Source organism: Arvicanthis niloticus, chromosome X, assembly GCF_011762505.2.
Source record: "Arvicanthis niloticus isolate mArvNil1 chromosome X, mArvNil1.pat.X, whole genome shotgun sequence".
In the NCBI taxonomy this organism is placed as follows: Eukaryota; Metazoa; Chordata; class Mammalia; order Rodentia; family Muridae; genus Arvicanthis; species Arvicanthis niloticus.
In genome coordinates, this window is record NC_047679.1 from 46378752 (window position 1) to 46398079 (window position 19328).

Sequence of the window (19328 nt, forward strand, 5' to 3'; positions counted from 1 at the left end):
ATGTATGGGGATGTTAGAGGCATGATGTGGGAATGGGTGAGTGGGTAGAGGAGCACCCTCAGAGAAGCAAAGAGAAGGCAGAAGGCAGGGAGAAGGTATGATATGGGGGAGTTGTGAAGGGGTAACTGGGAAGGGGAATATCATTTGAAATGTAAACGAGTAAAGGATTGATTTAAAAATTCAAAGAACAGGAGAACTATTCAGCTAGTTAAGCACAAATCACTGATACATCAATTATATGCAAAAAAGTATAATTACTAATTGTTAAAGCTGTGAAATTTGTTTTTTATTGTGGTAGTATGAGTGTAAATGTCCCTGCATGCCTTTTAAACACTTGGCTCTCAGTTGGTAGTGCTGTTTGTGGTGATTTATATGGTTGAATCTTTCTAGAAAAAAATGTCACTGGGAACAAACTTTGATTATAAAGCACAATTTATTTCTAGTTCACTCTCTTGCTTCCTGACTGAGATTGATGTGATCTCCCAGCTTCCTGCTCCTGCCTCCATGCCTACCACTTCTTGTCATGTTTTCCAACCAAGATGGGTTATTAGCCATCTAGAACCATAAGTCAAGATAAAGTGTTTCTTCCATTAGTTTGCATGCTCAATATTCCATAGTCAAAATATTCCATGGCCAAAGTAACAGAAATATAATTAATACGTTAATATTAATTATTAAAAACTGAAACAGTACTTGCTATAAATCTGATTGCTCTGATTTTTTTTACAATTATTAAATTATTTTAAGGTAATAATTTATCCCAGTTTATTTGGAGCTAAGATTTAAGGCTGAAAGTTATATTGCAGAAAATTGTGCATCTTAGACAATCCAGTTGTTTATTTTATAAATTATTGTTTTTGAGATTGGGTTTCCTATGTAGTCTTGGAGACTTGGAACTCTATATATCAGGATAACATCAAACTCACAGAGATCCTCCTGCTTATGTCTCCTGGTTACTGTGATTAAAGATGCATGTTACCACTCCTGGCCTGTTTATTGTTATCATCATCATCGTTATTATTATCATTTGTGTGTTTGTGGTGTATGTCAGTGAGGGGGTACAGAGGGAGGAAGGAGGAGAGACAGAAATAGAGACAGACAGACAGATACAGAGACAGGCAGAGAGAGACAGAGACAGAGGCAGAGACAGACAGGCAGGCAGACATACACACAGACAGAAAGACTGTGAGCATATGCTTATTCCCTGGCAAATATGTTGAGGCCAATGGACAACACTGAGGAGTCAGTTCTCCTTCCAAAACAGGTTCTTGGGATCCAACTCAGGTCATCAGGCTTCTATAGCAAGAGCGTTTAGTCACTGAGCCATCTTCCTAGCTTTGCTTACCTTAGACATGGTAGTCTCTGATTTCTTTATATTCTTATGACTTTAATCATCTGTGCTACATAAAATGGAGATAGAAATGTGCACATTGATATTGAGAAGAAAGTACCTGCTATGACCCTTTCATTTGGTTGACTTTAGGGCTTGTAATAATTTTGTTTTTGTAGAACATATGACATCAATTCACGTTACTATAGTAGTAATTAAATAAGATGATACATTAATAGAAGCATTGGCATATCTAAATGAAGTGCTATCAAACTCCCAATTATTTTGTGATCAGAAGGTCACTGAAAAGTGTGGACAAATTTGAAGGTCATACTGGTTTTAGAACTACAAAACACAGTTTTCAAACTTGTAGCATGAAAATGATCATTCACAGAGAAAACTATGATATTTTAGCTTTAGTTGAAATCTAGTATTTCAGATGTCTGACAGTGTTAAATTGAAGTAATTTAGGAGAAGAGAAGGTTTTGATTCAATATTTGATAAGTGTATCTTGGATAATGCAAATGGCATGCTTGTTCATATGTGCCTACTGAGTGGAAGTTATGAATTTTAAATAGTAAAATTTAGTCATAATCAAAGAAGCTCATCTGTAGATTAAATATTAATACTAATTTTCAGAAAATAATATGATTATTTTGGTAGAAGTTAGCAGCAGCACTTGAATATTTTAACACATCTCTCAAGGAAAATAACAGCTTTAAGCAGAAATGAATCATGAAAGTCATTATTTTTCAGAAGAAAGCAAATGTAAATTTTACCATTTTATCAATATCATTGAAATTAAATCATAATTAACCATCTGCCAGCTGGAAGAATTATTTCACCTCATTCACAAAGCTAGCCTGGTAATTATATGGGTTTGACTTTCTCACAGAATGTGACCTGAAAGAGAAAAAAATCAAAAGGAAATAATTGTGCTAATTAAGTGTGTTCAGGGAGGGAAAGAGAAAAAATGGCACCAGAGAAAAATAAAGTAAATTTATATTGAAAAGCAAAATCATTTTGGGTATTTTGTTGGGGGGAACTTAGTGAAATGCAAGGCATCTATCTCAAAGTCAGTGATATATACTTTTCTAAGAAATAATAAAAGTTAATTATTCTTATTTTGTTCTAATTGTCATAGTATCAGAAGTTCTGTAGCAGAAATACTGAATATTTTCTTGTATTTTCCACATTGAGGAGGAAAAAGCCAGAACAATTTCACTTGTGAATAGAAGGGGAAAGTAAGCACATTATGTTAGAAAAGTAAACAGAAACACAGTTTAGAACCACAAGTCAGTGAATATGAATTAAAGCAGGAAAATGTATGTGAGAGAGAACAGACGGGGGGGGGGGGGCGCGGACAAGAAAGGAGCCAGCATTGGCAGTTGGCAGAACTGATATGTTGTCAAGAATATTAGGTATATTATACCTCACATCTCAGAGCAACTTTATTGTGATTTTACAGTGCTTTCCCTATTCTCATTTTGCTTAATTTCAGTAGCTAAAGAAAAATGAACGGTTAATTCCTCCCCCAAATAAGTTTGGAAGCATAGAATATAAGGCTTGGTCTCTTTAAAACATATTTTTAAATAATAATTTTCTTTTCCTTAGGATTTTAAGTTCAGATTCATCTGATTTTTTTCTTTTCTAAAATATGAACAGCATATGTAGAATGGCAAATTTATATATAACCTTTGTAGATGATATGAGTATGTACAGTTCATTAACCTTCTCTTTCTTAAGATTTATTTTCATTATTAATTATGTGCATGCATGTATGATGGTGTTTGCATTTGTTGTGGATACCCTACCCTCAAAGGACTAAGAGGCATCCAATTCCATGGGGGAGGATTTATGTGTCGTTATGAGCTGCTTAATTTTTGAGTGTTGAAAGTAAGACTCAGATTCTCTGAAAGAAATGTATAGAGTGTTAACCACTGAGCACTGTCTCCAGGCTTCTTGAATTTTCTCTTAGTCAGAAGCCACTTCTATGGTATTTGAAACTTTAATTAAATTTGTTCTTTGATAATTTCTTGTATTGAGGAAATGCATTCCAGGTGCTCTTTACCTCTATCATCTATCTGCCTCTATCCCCTACTAAGCACCCTCTTCCTTACAAATCTCTTTCTCAAATTCATGTCTTTTTATTTTGTCTTATGAATCCAGAGATTTCTGTGGGACTACAGGTTTCAAATTGTCCTTTGGAGCCTGGTAGACTCACTGGAAAGTTATTCTGTTGTTTCAAATAATCGTAAATATAGATTATTTTGATCCCTATTGATGTCACTGTATATATCTAAACACAGATGTCCTAGATTACACTTTCTAATCTATTCACTCATTAACAAATAACAGGGGACTAGGAGGAGGCAGCATTTGAGAGGTAAATTAATTGATTAATTATTTAATTATATTTCTACTGATGATGAACAAATATACTGTTATTTGGGGAAAACTGAAACACTTTATCAATAGATAATAGGCATATACATTTTAAAAATTAGTGGTCACTTAGTATATGTTTTAGTGGTATTCTTCTAAGCATATTATAGATTTCCACAAAATAAAATCATATCAATTATATATAACAGATTATGCATATATTTTATTTCACAAATACTATTGTTATGAGTCTCACAATGATAATGATGGTCACAATATAATAAATGTCAGGTTTTACTGAATAAAATTGATAAGTAAATGTCAGTAATCTTCATAGTAGCCATGTGAGATGAATAATATCATTGTTTTAAAACAAAAACTAAAACTTGTAATAGAAGAAGTAATTTTTTTCTTTCTACATAGATAATATATGGTAAAGTACTGATTTAAAAAGCTGGAATTGTAGCTTACAGAACATCATTTTTTATAACTTGTTATTAGTTCCTTCTGATAATAATTAAATGGATGAAGAATTTATTTTACTGGTTTTCTTCTGTCAGCTATTAGTAGTGCTTTGAAGTTTCCAGTGCTATAATTTGTGGTGTATTGTGCATATGACCAATTTTGGTTATACCTTTAAGACAAATTCCTTTATATGTAATCACTAAATTAAGACTCTGAGATACAGTGGCAAACTACACAAAAGAAATTAGGATTTATTTTAAAAATGCATATAATTTCACTGTTTTAATATAAAGTTTTCTTTTCATATATTCTGCTTAAATGCTATATGAATATCATTTGAATTTAGACAGATAAAGATTCATAATTTCCTCATCTCACTTATTAAGGATACATATATAAATATTATACATATATTATGCATTATATATTCTCAATAAATAACGTCCTTTGTATTTTCATTGTATTTTCTTTTTTTAAATTTTGTTGACTAAAATCTTTTTCAATTTCCAATCCATGTGCCTTTCCTCTTTAAAAGTAATGCGTTATATTTTTCACTAATTTTAAAATTAAACTATTTTATTTACTTATAGTCCAATGATATAGAGTGAATCACCTTTTCCAAGATGTAAACAAAAGAACAGGCAGATGACCTGTGCAGTGTAAGCAAGGCAGTCCCTTGAAGCTGACTGTATGTAATTAAAATTCAGGTCAATAGGGAATAGTGAAAATGTTAAGTAACAAAGTGTCAGAGCTGTCCACTTGTGTCCCAGGTCTGAAATGTGACCTTCAGATGAATCTACTACAAAAATTGCAGTCTATTAGTCAGCTTAAGATCACATTTCAATTGCATTCAACTTGTGTTTCTTGTGGAGTTCTGAGTAGGCTGTTGTGGCTCTATTCAGGGTGTAGAACAGGTTCAGCAATGGTTCATACATCTATAAATTCTGAAAGTAAAGATGAAGTTGTAACAGTACTCTAGAGCTCTCTTCTTAAGATGGGTGATAAGAGATAAAGAGTAAATGGCAATGCCAGATTCTTCGGAAAGCACATGATGACATTCGGCAGTGCAACCACCGGTTTGCTCAAAGAGGATGAAATGGAAGGAATTTTTTGCTTCACTTCGGAGAGGTACTTTTATATCACATGAAGGAAATTTAAGCAGGAAGGAGGAAAATATTGGCCAAGCAACTCAATATATCACACTCAGATTATACTCTATTCTTATATATATCCCGAGGATGCAAAGAACCACTTATTTTCTATAAGAATTCTTTTCTCCTTTCAACTAGAGTTGTTTCTATTCTGTTTGGAGAGACCCTGACTAAAATTTTCACAGAACATTTCTCAACACGTGTGCAAATTATTTGGAAAAGCATTAGAAAGAAAAAATGTTCATCTAACATCTCTACCAGTCATATGTCTGTTACTTTTATTCTTCAAAAGAATATGCTATCTCACTACTTCTGAGCTTTAAGTAGGGTAGGAATCTTATCTGGGTGATGTAATTGTAAACAAAATAAATGGATCAGTACTGTTATACAGTGAAAATAGGCACAATCTCATGGGTCTTTTAGAAAATACAATTGGATATATTCTGAGCCTTTGGAAGTGTTTAGAAAGACTACTGGAAATGTATATCTGGATCTGCTTGTTGGTATTTCTACATATAGCCCTTCTGAATAGTAAGAAATTCAGTTGACTTTACACAAAAAATGTTTTAATTCTTACTGTAAAAATCCTTAGAGGGAAGAAACCAGTTACATAACAAAAAGTGAATATAAGAGAAAACTAAGTCATAGAGTAGAAATAGAATCAAGTTGATTGAGGTTGAGAAATGCCATTTTTTAGTTGTTGTTTCCTGTTTTCAGTTTAGAACAAATGATTTCTGCTCTAAATGTTCTGAATTTTTAAATCAACTCTACCTATTATTTATGTAGTGTTAAATTTCCCCTTCTTAGTCATTGTCTACACACTTTAAGTAAACACAATATTATTCCCCATCAAAGTTGTATGAGACTCAAATAAAAACAATAAGAAGCTTACGATAAAATAAGAAATGTATTTTTCAATGATACCCTGGGATGTACATTTTTTTCTATCACAAAATTTATATTCCTAAAAGCATATGAGAAGAAACAATGTTTAATGCAGTAATAAAAATCAATATCATAACAATGTCCACTTTTCCTATAAACTGATTCTTCATTAGTTACCCACTGAGCCTTTACTTTGATCTTTAATGTACCTTATACATCCATAAATAATTTAAGTATTTTGGAGTAATTACTCTCATTTAAAAAAACTAAATTGAGTATGTACCCATTTATTTAAAATAGCAGTGTATCATATAAAATGACAATTTTATTTCCTCATAGTATTTGAAGATAGAGAAGTCAACAGAGATCTAAGGGCTATGATTTCTGTTAAGTATAGTTTAACAAGAAAAAAAAGGAAGAAAGAATACATTATTCCATAGAAGTATAATAGGATAATCAAAAGATAGATTAAAAATGGTGCTGAGAGAGTTGCAAGACAACGATCTGGATTCATTACATCTAGAACCTAAGAACAGAAGTAGCAGGTGGAGTAAAGGACCGATGAGCTAGAATTCACCATCATTAATTGTCTTGTAACACTTATAAATACTGGAAAAAAAAACAGAATCCAGGCTGGAGAAATTGCTCATCAGTCAAGAAAACTTCTTGTTCTTTCAAGGCAACAGGTTCCTCGTGGATTCCCACAATGATCTTTAACTACAGTTCCACTAGCTCTGTTGCCCTCTCCTGGCCTCTATAGGTACTGCATGCTTGCAGTAAAAATATACATGAGACACATTTATTTCTACTTAAAATAAAAATAGATGTATTCTTAAAGTGCAGAGTTGACAGAACATTATGGCACATACTTTTTAATACTAGCACTCTTTATGCAGAGGTATAGGCATACAGGTCTCTGTGAGTTGCAGGCCAACCTGCTCAACATAGTAAGTTCCAGGCCACACAAAACTGTACAGTGAGACCCTATTTCAAAAAGATAAAATGTGCAGGATCTAGTTTGTAATTCTGAGTCAAAATTACATACATACTAGCTCCAAGAAATCAGCATGACTTTATGGCTGTTAAAGTAAAACAAATTGTTTTGTAATATGAAGCTTACAACACACTAGGCAAGAAGAGTTCCACTAAATTATTTTAAAGCTCTTTCTAAACTTGATAAAGAATCTCACTATGTTAGCCAGGCTCTTTTAAAATTCATTATGAAACCAAGACACATCTGAAAGTTGTGATTTTTCTGTCTCAGCCTACTGAGTAACAGATTACAGGTCTGTAGTTTCAAGCCAAGCAGGCTTTTTGTTTCTTTTGTTCTTTGTTTTCTATATATCAATTAGAAGTGGAGATTATTGTCATCTTATGAAAATTCTTGTTCAGAAGTTGATCTGCTTCCAACAAATACATGATCCAGAGTCCATGAGTTCACACATGCAGACAGACTAATGCAGAGAACAGGTGACCATGAGGATGTCAGCTCCAACTGGTACATTTATAATACAATCTGACAGCTAAGGCTCAGGGAATATGGAAAGAATGGAGGTGGAAAGATTATAAAAGCTAAAAAAACCAGGGTGTCTGCTTCTAGATGGTGTCTTTTAGACATGACAGGGAAGCTTCACCAAGGGACTCTCAACAATATTGTTGCCTAAGTTAGATCAAAACAGTGACAATGGTAGTTGACATGCCAATAAAAATGAAGGCAATGTCATAAGGCTCCACTCCTAGGTGGAGAACTACAGACAACAAATGTCTATAGGGAAAGGGAGAATCAATCTTCTTCATGAACAAGTCCCTTCTAAGCTCTCCAATCCCAAGAAGTCAGCCTTAAAAACATGTACATGTGCATATAAGCAATACTAAATGAGCTCAGCAGTGTGTGTGTCTGCCTCTCTTTCTCTGTATGTGTGTGTGTGTTTAGAACAATATTTATGGAAGAAGATACACTTCTGAAGAAGTCTCTGATTGCATTTACTGAAAGGATTAACTAAAGGAGGGGAACATTCCTGGAGACTGACAGCATATTCTGGACTCAGTAATGAACTTGATAAGGGGTTTGAGCCCCAGGACATGAAGGGAGAGAGACATAAATAAAAATGGTGTAAATAGACATAAAATTCTTTACATTATAATTTATATTAAAAAAAAATCAGAGCCAGGTGGCACATGCCTATAATTTCAGCACTAAGAGGCTGAGTCAGAACAATTCATAGTTCAAAGCCAACCTGGACATTGAAGGAGACCTTGTTATGTTTTATATCAGTGACTCTTAGATGAGTACCTAAAATCTAAATTTCTGGAAATTTATGTATGGTAGTATACCTAGTACTTCAAACTTAACATATTAAAATTGGTCAGCTTGTAAGTGACATTTCAGGTTCTTTTCCACTTCAGTTAATTAATTGTTCTGGTTTAAAATGTCAGATACCATCGTTGACTCTTTAATTCATATCCCACACTTACTATGTAAGAAAATCCCATGAACTTATCCTACAAATTATAATGGATTTAGCCTTTCCACTTTTGTGATAAGCCACCACTATCTAGTGCCTAGTTATCTGTAGTAATCTAACTGCCACCCCAGTTTTTCTTTCTCCCCTTCAGTCTATTGTAAAGAAATCCATCTAGATGAATCTGTTATAAATTGGGTCAGGTGATGTTACCCTTGAGCTCAGCATCTGCAGTGGCATCCAGGCTCCCTCGGAGGAAAATCTGATTAATTTTGTTTCTCTGCCTGAAGTGCTTCTTCTTTTCCTGGAGTATGTCAGCATATTATATTCCTTTTATATATATATATATATATATATATATATATATATATATATATATATATATATATATTTTCTTTAAAATACATTTCAGATTTTATCCCCTCCCCACCACCCAGGAACCCCCTATCCCGTCCTCCTCCTGCCTCCACAAGGATGTGCCCCACCTTCCCCCCCTCCCCACCCTCGAATTCCTCCCTACTCTGCTTGGTGTTCAGCCTTTATGGGACTAGGGATCTCCTCTCCCACCCATGCCCAACAAGGCCATCCTCCCCTACATATACAGCTGGAGTCATGGGTCCCTCCCTTTGTGCTACCAGACTGGTGGTTTAGACCCTGGGGAGCTTTGGTTAGCTGGCACTGTTGCTCTCCTCTTGGGGCCACCAACCCTTTCAGCTCCTTCAGTCCTCTAAATTCTTCATTGGGAACCCTTGATCAGATCAATAGGTAGCTGCCAGCATCCACCTCTGGATATGTCAGACTCTGGCAGACCTTCGAGGAGACAGCTACATCAGGATCCTGTCAGCATGCACTTCCTGACATCCATATCGGTGTCTATGTTTGGTGACTGCACATGGGACTGATATCAAGGTAGAGTGGTCTCCCGATGGCCCCTCCTTGACTTTCTGTCCCACACTTTGTCACCTTATTTGCTCTCTTGAGCATTCTGTCACTCCTTCCAAGAAGGACTGAGGCATCCACACTTGGTCTTCCTTCTTCATGAGCTTCATGTGGTCAGTTAGTTGAATCTTGGCTATTTCAAGCTTTTGGGCTAACATCCTCTTATCAGTGAGTAAATACCATGTGTGTTCTTTTGTGATTGGGTTACCTCACTCAGGATGATATTTTCTAGTTCAATCCATTTACCTAAGAATTTCTTGAATTCATTATTTTTGATAGCTGAGTAGTAAGTACTCCATTGTGTAAATGTACCACAATTTTTGTATCCATTCATCTGTTGAAGGACATCTGGGTTCTTTCTAGCTTCTGGCTATTGTAAATAAGGCTGCTATGAACATAGTGGAGCATATGTCCTTGTTATATGTTGGAGCACCTTCTGGGTATATGCCCAGGAGTGCAATAGCTGGATCCTCAGGTAGTGCTATGTCCAATTTTCTGAGGAACTGCCAGACTATTTTCCAGAGTGGTTGTACCAGCTTGCATTCCCACCCACAATGAAGGAGTGTTCCTCTTTCTCCACATCCTCGCCAGCATCTAGCATCACTTAATTTTTTTCTTAGCCATTCTGAATGGTGTGAAGTGGTATCTAAGGGTTGTTTTCCCTGATAACTAAGGATTTTGAGCATTTCTTAAGGTGCTTCTCAGTCACTTGAATCTCCTCAGTTGAGAATTCTTTGTTTAGCTCTGTACCCATTTTTTAATAGGGTTATTTGGTTGTCTGGAGTCTAATTACTTGAGTTCTTTGTATATATATAGCCCTCTATCGGATTTAGGATTAGTAATGATCTTTTCCCAATCTGTTTTTTTTTTTTTTTTTGCTGTTTTGTCTTATTGACAGTGTTTTTCACCTTACAGAAGCTTTGCAATTTTATGAGGTCCCATTTGTCAACTCTTGATCTTAGAGCATAAGCCATTGGTGTTCTGTTCAGGAACTTTTCCCCTGTGCCTAAGTATTTGAGGGTCTTCCCCACCTTCTCTTCTATTCATTTCAGTGTATCTGGTTTACTGTGAAGGTCCTTTATCCACTTGGACTTGAGCTTTGTACAAGGAGATAAGTATGGATTGATTTGCATTCTTCTACATGCTGACCTCCAGTTGATCCAACACCATTTGTTAAAAATGTCAGCATATATTCCTAATTCAGGAATTGCACTGTATAACTGGAATATGCTGCTAGATGTGTCTATGGCTTGTTTTCTCATTTTCTAGAAATTTCTAATCTGATATTTTTTCAGTGATTTTGTTTTCTAGCAACTTAATTGTGATGGTTAATCTTTTTTTTTAAATTTTATTTAATACTTTTTTTACACTCCAGATTTTATCTCCCATCCTGGTTCATCCTCTGACTGTTCCACATCCCATACATCTTCCCCTTATCGCCAAAGTATGTTCCTCCAAACTCCCCACCCCACCAGCCCTCCCCACTCCCTGGGGTCTCCAGTCTATTGAGGGTTAGGTGCATCTTCTCTGACTGAACCCAGACCAGGCAGTTTTCTGCTGTATATGTGTCTATCTTAATTGTTAAAGCTAATTTAATGTAAAATCAACTAAGAAACAGACCTATGGCCAAATTTGTGAGGGCATTTAATGGCAGGATTGACAAAGAAGAAAGACCCTCCCTCACAGTAAACAGTACTTTTTGGACTCAGCTCATGTATATGGAGGCCTGAGGGGAAAATTGGTACCTCTTTTGTGGGAACCAGTGGCTGGAATGCAGGGAAGTCCTCCACGAAGGCCACAAGATGGCAGGCCCCAATAACAGGAGAAAGTCCAGTTCCAAGAGTTTTATTGACATGGCAGATGGTAGATGATCTGAATGTGCACCCCCCACTTATTCCAAGGGGAACCTGACTTAAATATGGAGGGAGAAGGAAGGAGGGACTGGGAGAATAATACTTAATTAATAACTCATTAATATGGAAATCTTTCTATAGCTGAGGCCTATAGTCATGCCCTCTCCCTGTGGATGATGATGCAAACCTCTCTGTGAGGGGCTGCTTTCCCCTCTGTGACTGAAAAGCGTGGGTCAATGGAGATCTTGACCATGTGTCAGGACCCTGGGTTCTGGTGGCATGGCCAAACACCTCCTGTTGCCCCATTGGGGTCATGAGGTTCAAGGCCTATGCCACAAGAAAAACCAAGACACCCTTTCATGGCCCTACACTCTTTTGCCTGCCTAACATTTTCCTTGTTGATGTCTATTCTATTGGTGTCTGTTACTACTCATGTAGTCTACTCATATAGTTACTACTCATGTAGTTACTACTAATGTAGATGTCTACTCATCTACTCTATTGGTGCTATTACTACTGTTATTTTCACTGACATAAGAACCTTGCTACCTTAATGTTCCAACAAGAACTGAATGACAGTGGCACTGCAGGGATCCTACAGTCCTGTAGCACCTGATTAGTATGGTTGAAATATCTACCCTGGTGAACTTAGCAGCTACTGGCTTCTCAGATTTCTATCAGTGTGGTGTAAACCAATCTAATAAATCTTCATTAAAATATTCATTCTATTATTTCTCTCAAAACAATAGATCCCCTGGATCTAATCTGTTTTTATAAATTGCTATTAAAGAATTTCATGTGTATTTATATCATTTCTATTCATGTCTCTCTCCCTTCTTAATAAATTTAAATTTTCTGCCCCTCAACTTTCTCTAACCTTCCAAATTAGCATATTTTTCTATTTATCCATTTGTATATATCTATTCCATCTGAATTAAATGCCACAGTATGTGAATTTAATTGATTACTTTATACCTCCATTATTTTGTATATAGTTATATGAAATATGTTCTTACATGAAGTTATAGAATATACTATATTGAAGTAATATTAAGATTTTTCTGTTTTGTTTTAGTTATGCACTATTCATGCAATATATTTTCTAAACTCAGCAATATGTTTAAGGAGGTATATTAAGTTATATCTAGCTTCTTCTTCGGGAAAACACCAAATGTCGATGACACCGGTGCAACGGGAGGACCGGGAGGACTCGGAGGTCCCGGGGCCCAGGATTAGGAGGCTGCGGTGGCTTCTGCGGAAGATTCAGCAGCGGTCTGCGGTCTTGGTCGAGGCCACGGAGCTCGTGGAGGAAAAGCTTAAGACAAGGAGTGGATCACCATCACCGAGCTGGGTCACCTGGTTAAGGACATGAAGATCAAGTCCTTGGAGGAGATCTACTTGTTCTCCCTGCCCATTAAGGAGTCTGAGATCATTGACTTTTTCATGGGTGCATCCCTAAAGGATGAGGTTCTGAAGATCATGCCAGTGCAGAATCAGACTTGGGCTGGCCAGCGGACCAGGTTCAAGGCTTTTGTCGCTGTTGGGGACTACAATGGTCATGTTGGTCTTGGTGTTACGTGCTCCAAGGAAGTTGCCACTGCCATCCGAGGGGCCATCATCTTGGCCAAGCTCTCCATTTTCCCTGTGCAAAGAGGCTACTAGGGGAACAAGATTGGCAAGCCCCACACTGTTCCATGCAAGGTAACAGGCCCGCTGTGGCTATGTGCTGGTGTGTCTCATCCCCTCCCCCAGAGGCACTGGCATTGTCTCTGCTCCTGTGCCCAAGAAGCTACTGATGATGGCTGGCATAGATGACTGCTACACTTCAGCCAGGGGCTGCACTGCCACCCTGGGCAACTTTGCCAAGGCCACCTTTGATGCCATCTCCAAGATCTATAGCTACCTGACCCCCGAGCTCTGGAAAGAGACTGTTTCCACCAAGTTTCCTTATCAGGAATTCACTGATCATCTTTTGAAGACCCACACCAGAGTCTCTGTTCAGAGGACCCAGGCTCCAGTTGTGGCTACCACATAAGGGTTTTTATACAAGAAAAATAAATGAATTAAGTCTGTTAAAAAAAAAGTTATATCTACTATACAATATATCATAATATGGGTACACAAAGTTTTCAAATTTTTTCAATACTGATTAGCAAAAAGCTTATTTCCATCATAAGTTACTACAAAGATTAAATATTTTTGAAAAACATCCTATAGTCTTTCTCTTTTCAAGAAACTGTAATCTTTCATTTGGGTTGTGAATGTTGTCATTTTTTATATAAATAAGCGAATTGAGCGTGGTCAAATTTTATTTGATATGCTCTGTTTCAAAACTTTTTTCTTATTTAAGGAAATAATTCCTAGCTCAAATCCTAATAGTTGTTCTTTGCTTCTAGCACTTTAATTTTCTTTAAATATTTAATTATTTTAGAATTCAGGTTTTATGAGTACTAAAAGGTATAGAACCACATCAGTTTATGATCTACAAGGTTATATCAGATTGGCTCATCTTTTAGGTAAACATATATTTTTCTGCTGGTGGCTTAAAGCAATATTTTTATAAAACACCAAACATTTATAAACACATATGTTAGATTCTTGCATTCTCTCAATTCTATTCTGTTCATCTATTTTCCTTTCTCATTCTAAACTGATGAATTGATTTCTCTGGTCATGTTATGCAACTCAATTACCATAGTTTCTGAGATATAATGAGAAGTGGAATATACAAAACAGATGCTTTTCAGAAGTTTGTAGTTAATACTCAAAGAGTGTAAAGAAAGGTCAATTGGTGGCTCATAACTAATCAAGTGTTTATATACTTTTCAAGAGACTAGCCATTACAGATGCAAGATGTGTTCTTCTGAGCTATTATGTCCCTTCAGTGTGTACTTAGAATGACAAGCTGAAAACATCAGTAACTTCATTAGCTCCCCACCTATTTTCAATCATTATCAAGTAGCAAAGCCAACAAAAATCAATTGGCTCCCTTTTCCTATCATACAGGGAAAGATGGTTGGAGAAACAATCACCACTATCCAATTGGGATCAACATTTTATGGCAATACACTACTTCTAAACTGATTTTTTTAGTTACCTGAAAAAAGTAGGTAACTTTAGATTGGAGGAGGATGCTTAATCAATCTAAGCTTTATTTACTTTTTTTGGCAGTGCAAATATCAGTGCACATAAAAGAAAATTAGTTAAATATTATGTAAAATGCCATTTATTCATAAATTATTTTGCATCTTCATAATATATATCATAATTAATGTATACATATACAAATTTATTCCTAACAATGTAAATGGTATTACATTAATTAATTCTTTATTCTCTCAATTATTCAATCCCTTTCTTTGAAAATAGAAATTCTTCCATTGCAGTTGATCAATATTTTTAAAAATATAATTGTTTTCTTCTTACAACTTTTATATTTGTAGCACTTAACAAAGCTTTCCTTTGCTAACAGTACCCTGTATTAAAACTATACCATGTACAGCTTATTAATACCATCTTAAGTCTTCACACAAAGTTTAACATTTACCTTGTAGTTTTGAATACCTAACATTTTTCTCTCAAATGGGAAATACATGTTTAGGTTGTTACTAATATTTTTTTTATACAAAGAACCAAAATTTAGGACAGAATTTAAGAGTTATTTTTGTTGATTCTTTTTATTCTAAACTGTTATTTGAATATGGAATGTTCCCCAGCTTCATGTATTGGAACATATGATCTAAAGATAGCCATGAAAGCTGGAGAACTTGTGGATCAGAAGACATGTTATTCAGAGGTTGATCACTGGAGGAGGTATACTTCTGGTGTTAGTTTGCTGGATTCTTCCTAATAATTAATGGTTTTTCTTCCTCCTGTTTCTAAAGCAACTTCCCAGCTAGATACTCAACAAGATGTCTAGAACTTGTCAAATGAGCATTTAATTTATTTTTGTAATGATTGTAACAATAAAAATGTTATGTGTGAAAAAAAAAGTTTAATGTTGGTTTGATATTGTCCTAATCTTCTAGAATTTTAGCTTTCTATGGTTTCCCTGATGATATGATGTTGTTGGCTGTCTGGGGTGTGTGTGTGTGTGTGTGTGTGTACCCTGGGAGTTTGTGTTCAATGCTACTGAATTACACTCCTACCTTTTTCTCATAATTCCTCAATGTTTTGGCTTATGTGTTAGAATAGAGAAACATGCTATTAAAATCATAGGGTTTTTTTTTTCTCAGAACTTTATTAGGTGGAGTTTGGGCTAGAGAAAACCCTGGAACAGTTGTCCACTTGCTTCAGGACAACTGGTATAGAGGAGCCTTTGTTTGGAGTCAGGCTTTCACTGAGATGGAAGCAGATTTTTGATTTATTTATAAGGGAGCTGACTAGCTGAACATCTCTGAGACCTAGTTCAGATTTTTTTAAATGGTTTGTCAGAAAAGACAAGTCTTTAGAACAGGACCAGACCCACAGCAGAAGACCCTGCTGTGTGCAGATATCTAAGCACCAGGCTAATGCTGGACAAGGGTCATTTCTTCTACTTCCAGGTTAAGATTTGTTGGAAGGGGCACCATGACAAATGACAAAAAGATCAGTTTTTCAAAAACAAGTATGAAGTAATTACAGAGGGAAAAACATAATGGTTCACAGGAAATAAGCTAAGTCGTGATTCTTCATTGGTACTGACCCAGCCCCAAACCACCAGTCTTTCAGTGGGACACCCAGCAGCCCACTGAACTGGGGCCACATGGAAGGTCTGAAGGCAGAGGGTGAGAGTGGGGCCTACTTGGCTAGAGTAAAGGTGTCCAGACTGGGAGAGCACACCTGTATGCTGCCCTTAGTTACAACCCAGCTCTTCCAGGCTTCTATCACATTACAAATACATACATAAATACATTACATACATGGGTCTGAGAGAGGCAGGCTTCCCACAGAGGCTCAGCTGACAGAGTTATTTACCAGAATTCTAGGAAGGGCACCAGGGTCCAAGAAATGTACTTCATGTGTTCTCTCCTACCCAGAATATGCCCTTTTCAGGGTCTAGTTTGTCCCTTAAGGAAAGTGGCTGTAGGTGGGTTTGAAGGCTTGAGACTTGGGCTGCAGGAAGCTGTGCTGGCTGTGCTGACTAGAGCCACTCCGGACATCCTGTGGTAGGTGGTGGTACAGCAGTGGTGGCTGGGGGCTCGAACTGTCATTCTGCTGTGCGCTTGAAGCGGCAGAAAACGAGCTCAAACCTGGTGGTTTCAACCTGTCCAAAATCTAAGAGATAGACATGTTCACCATTTTTGATTGAGCCAGCTCTCCAAATCCTCAGCCAAGAACAGATGACAAACTCTGAGGAGAATATGAGCTGGCAGAAGTGGAGTTTGCAGTCCCTGGTGCCATCTGACTGTTGTACTGAGAATTTGTGAAGACAAGAGCTTGGCCAAGTCCCTGCTGCTGGGATGTTTCAAAGGAGTTGACTTCCACGGCTTGGGTGGGAGGAGCAGCTTGTGAATCAAGGCCACCAGATCAATGCTCTGCCCAGGTCTGACATGATCCTCTGCTGGAACAAATGAACTTTTGTTTCAGAAATATCTTCAGTCCAGTCTTTTGTTGTCCATTCTTCTACAGAATACTTCCAGACACCTTTAAGAACTTTTACTCAGCAACTCCTGACATACACAGTGAGGCTTTGTCAGCCCTTCAGGTCCCTCATCTGTACCATTCTGAGCAGCTTCCTAAACTACTAACTATGTCCGGCAGCCATCTGCAGACATGGACTCTGTATAGTCTGCAGGATTGCATGTTCCCATGCTTTGAGCAGAGAACCTTCCTGTCCCTCTGCTTGTTCCACGTCCAAATCCTTGCTCCACAGGCTTGGCTCCTTGGGTGCTATTCCATTCTCTCCACCTTTGACCTCTCAGCCTTGGTCGCCACCTCTTCCCTTGCAGTTGTTGTTTCCCCATCCATGACTTGCTTCTATCTCTGTCCTCTTCTTTCTTTTCTTTGTTTTCTGAGCTTTCTCTCCCAAAATTCTTCTTCCCTCCTACAGTCTCCCATGAAGTGGTGTCAGAATTCTCTTCCAGTAGTAGATTGATAGCTTTGTTCACTTTGCTGTTACAGTCATGTAGGGCCACAATGCATTCATGCTGATTTTTTTTCTGTCACTTCCATAAGCTGTTCAACTTTAGCTTCAAAATCTGTATCATTTTTATCAAAGATCACTTGAGCAAGCCACATCTGTTCAGCCTTTGCCTGTACTACTTGTTTCTGTGACTGTACTATATGAGTTGTTCGCATCTGTGGTTTTTCCCGAGCACCTTGGTAACTATCATTGTTCACAGAATTTATCATATACAGAATATACAAAAGGTACATATAAAATACAAAATCGCTGCTGCTCTCGCTGGACTGGGGACCTGCTGCCTCCGCTGCTCGTTACCTACCAATGTCAAAATCATATTTTTGATAATTATCTTGAGTGGACTTGTTATCTTCAAATGAATATGATAATCAATGAAGACATAAAACCCCAAATTAGATAATATTTGACACTTACGTATTAGTAAAGTGAAGTAGTAATACATGTTTTTTTGAGTCAAATTGAAGAGGAAATCTACATATTGTACTATAGGAGCTTGATTTCATCTCTAAAAACTATGAGAGGGTTAAAAAGGTTTACAGTGTCCCAGAGCATTACAGTGACAGAAGAAAATGAAAATGAATGGCATGTTAGAGAAATGGAGTCAGACTTCTTTTTTTTCCCCCATGAGACTCTGGCAGAGTCACACGGGAGAAGCGGGATTTGAACGGGGGGGGGGGGGGAAAGGAGGGGGAGGCTGGGAAGAGCAAAGAGCGCAGGCTAGCCCTCTGCAGGCCAGCGCCTAAGCCACTGCGCCACCGCTCGCTCATTCACTACCAGAATTCTTATGAGGTAATAACAAACAGCAGCAGCAGAAGCAAAAATAACAACAACGACGACGACGACGAAGACTACAACAACAACAATAATAAATAGATTTGAAACATTTCTACATCACCTATTAGGCCCAGTAACAGTGTAAAAATATTGTAAAGAAATACTAAGTGAATAATTTTGAGGTAGACTCCTTCTTCCATGTCTCTGTTGTGTAACACCCTCAGGCATGAGTTCTTGATTCTCTCAATCAGGTATATAAAAAATAGAAGCTTGATGGTGAACAGAGAATATAAGGGCACCTATTGACAGGAATCTTCCAGTACACACTGAAGAAGCATTTCCAAGAATAAATATCATAGAAAAGTTTTCAAAATGGTTTTTCTAAACTGGACCTAACCTTTTCACATTCAACTCATTTTTCCATTCAGGAAAATATTCTCATTGATAGGATATGTGACTAGGTTATAGACATATTTGGCTTAAAAAGACAGAAAATAAAATTTGTCTAATTGTTGTAATCATTTGCCTTGTATCTGAAGAGGTTCATTATATCAACTAGTCCAATGTATTTATTTAAGTCTGTAAACTTTCATGGACTATAATTAGATTAATTGGCTTTCCTAGCTAAGATTTAGCTGTCAAAAGTCATTTTATAGCTCTTTGGACTTTCATTGAACTTACAAGTAGTGGCGTAGAGAGTTCTGAGCAAAATTCAGCTCTTAATGCAGATGACAATTTGATTGGTTTGGATAATAGGAATAAATAATAACTGTCATGTTGATGCTAGACTATTAAAAAATTATTTGACTTTCACTCATGTTTAAAGGAAAAGATTTAGGCTCTATACATGAGAAGTTTCTAATTTAATAAATCTTGGAAAGGAAATAGGAGAGGACATAAATAAATAAATAAATAAATAAATAGACAAAGTAGAAACACTCTGATGTGTAGATAAAATGT

The 19328-nt window shown here is 36.6% G+C and overlaps 2 pseudogenes; one reads left to right on the top strand and one right to left on the bottom strand.

The window, feature by feature from the left end:
- The first annotated feature begins 5231 nt into the window (after positions 1 to 5231).
- On the top strand, positions 5232 to 13512 carry LOC117694935 (small ribosomal subunit protein uS5 pseudogene; annotated as a pseudogene).
- A 3007-nt stretch (positions 13513 to 16519) lies between these two features.
- Positions 16520 to 17803, bottom strand: LOC117694936 (ubiquitin-associated protein 2 pseudogene; annotated as a pseudogene).
- Between the last annotated feature and the right edge of the window lie 1525 nt (positions 17804 to 19328).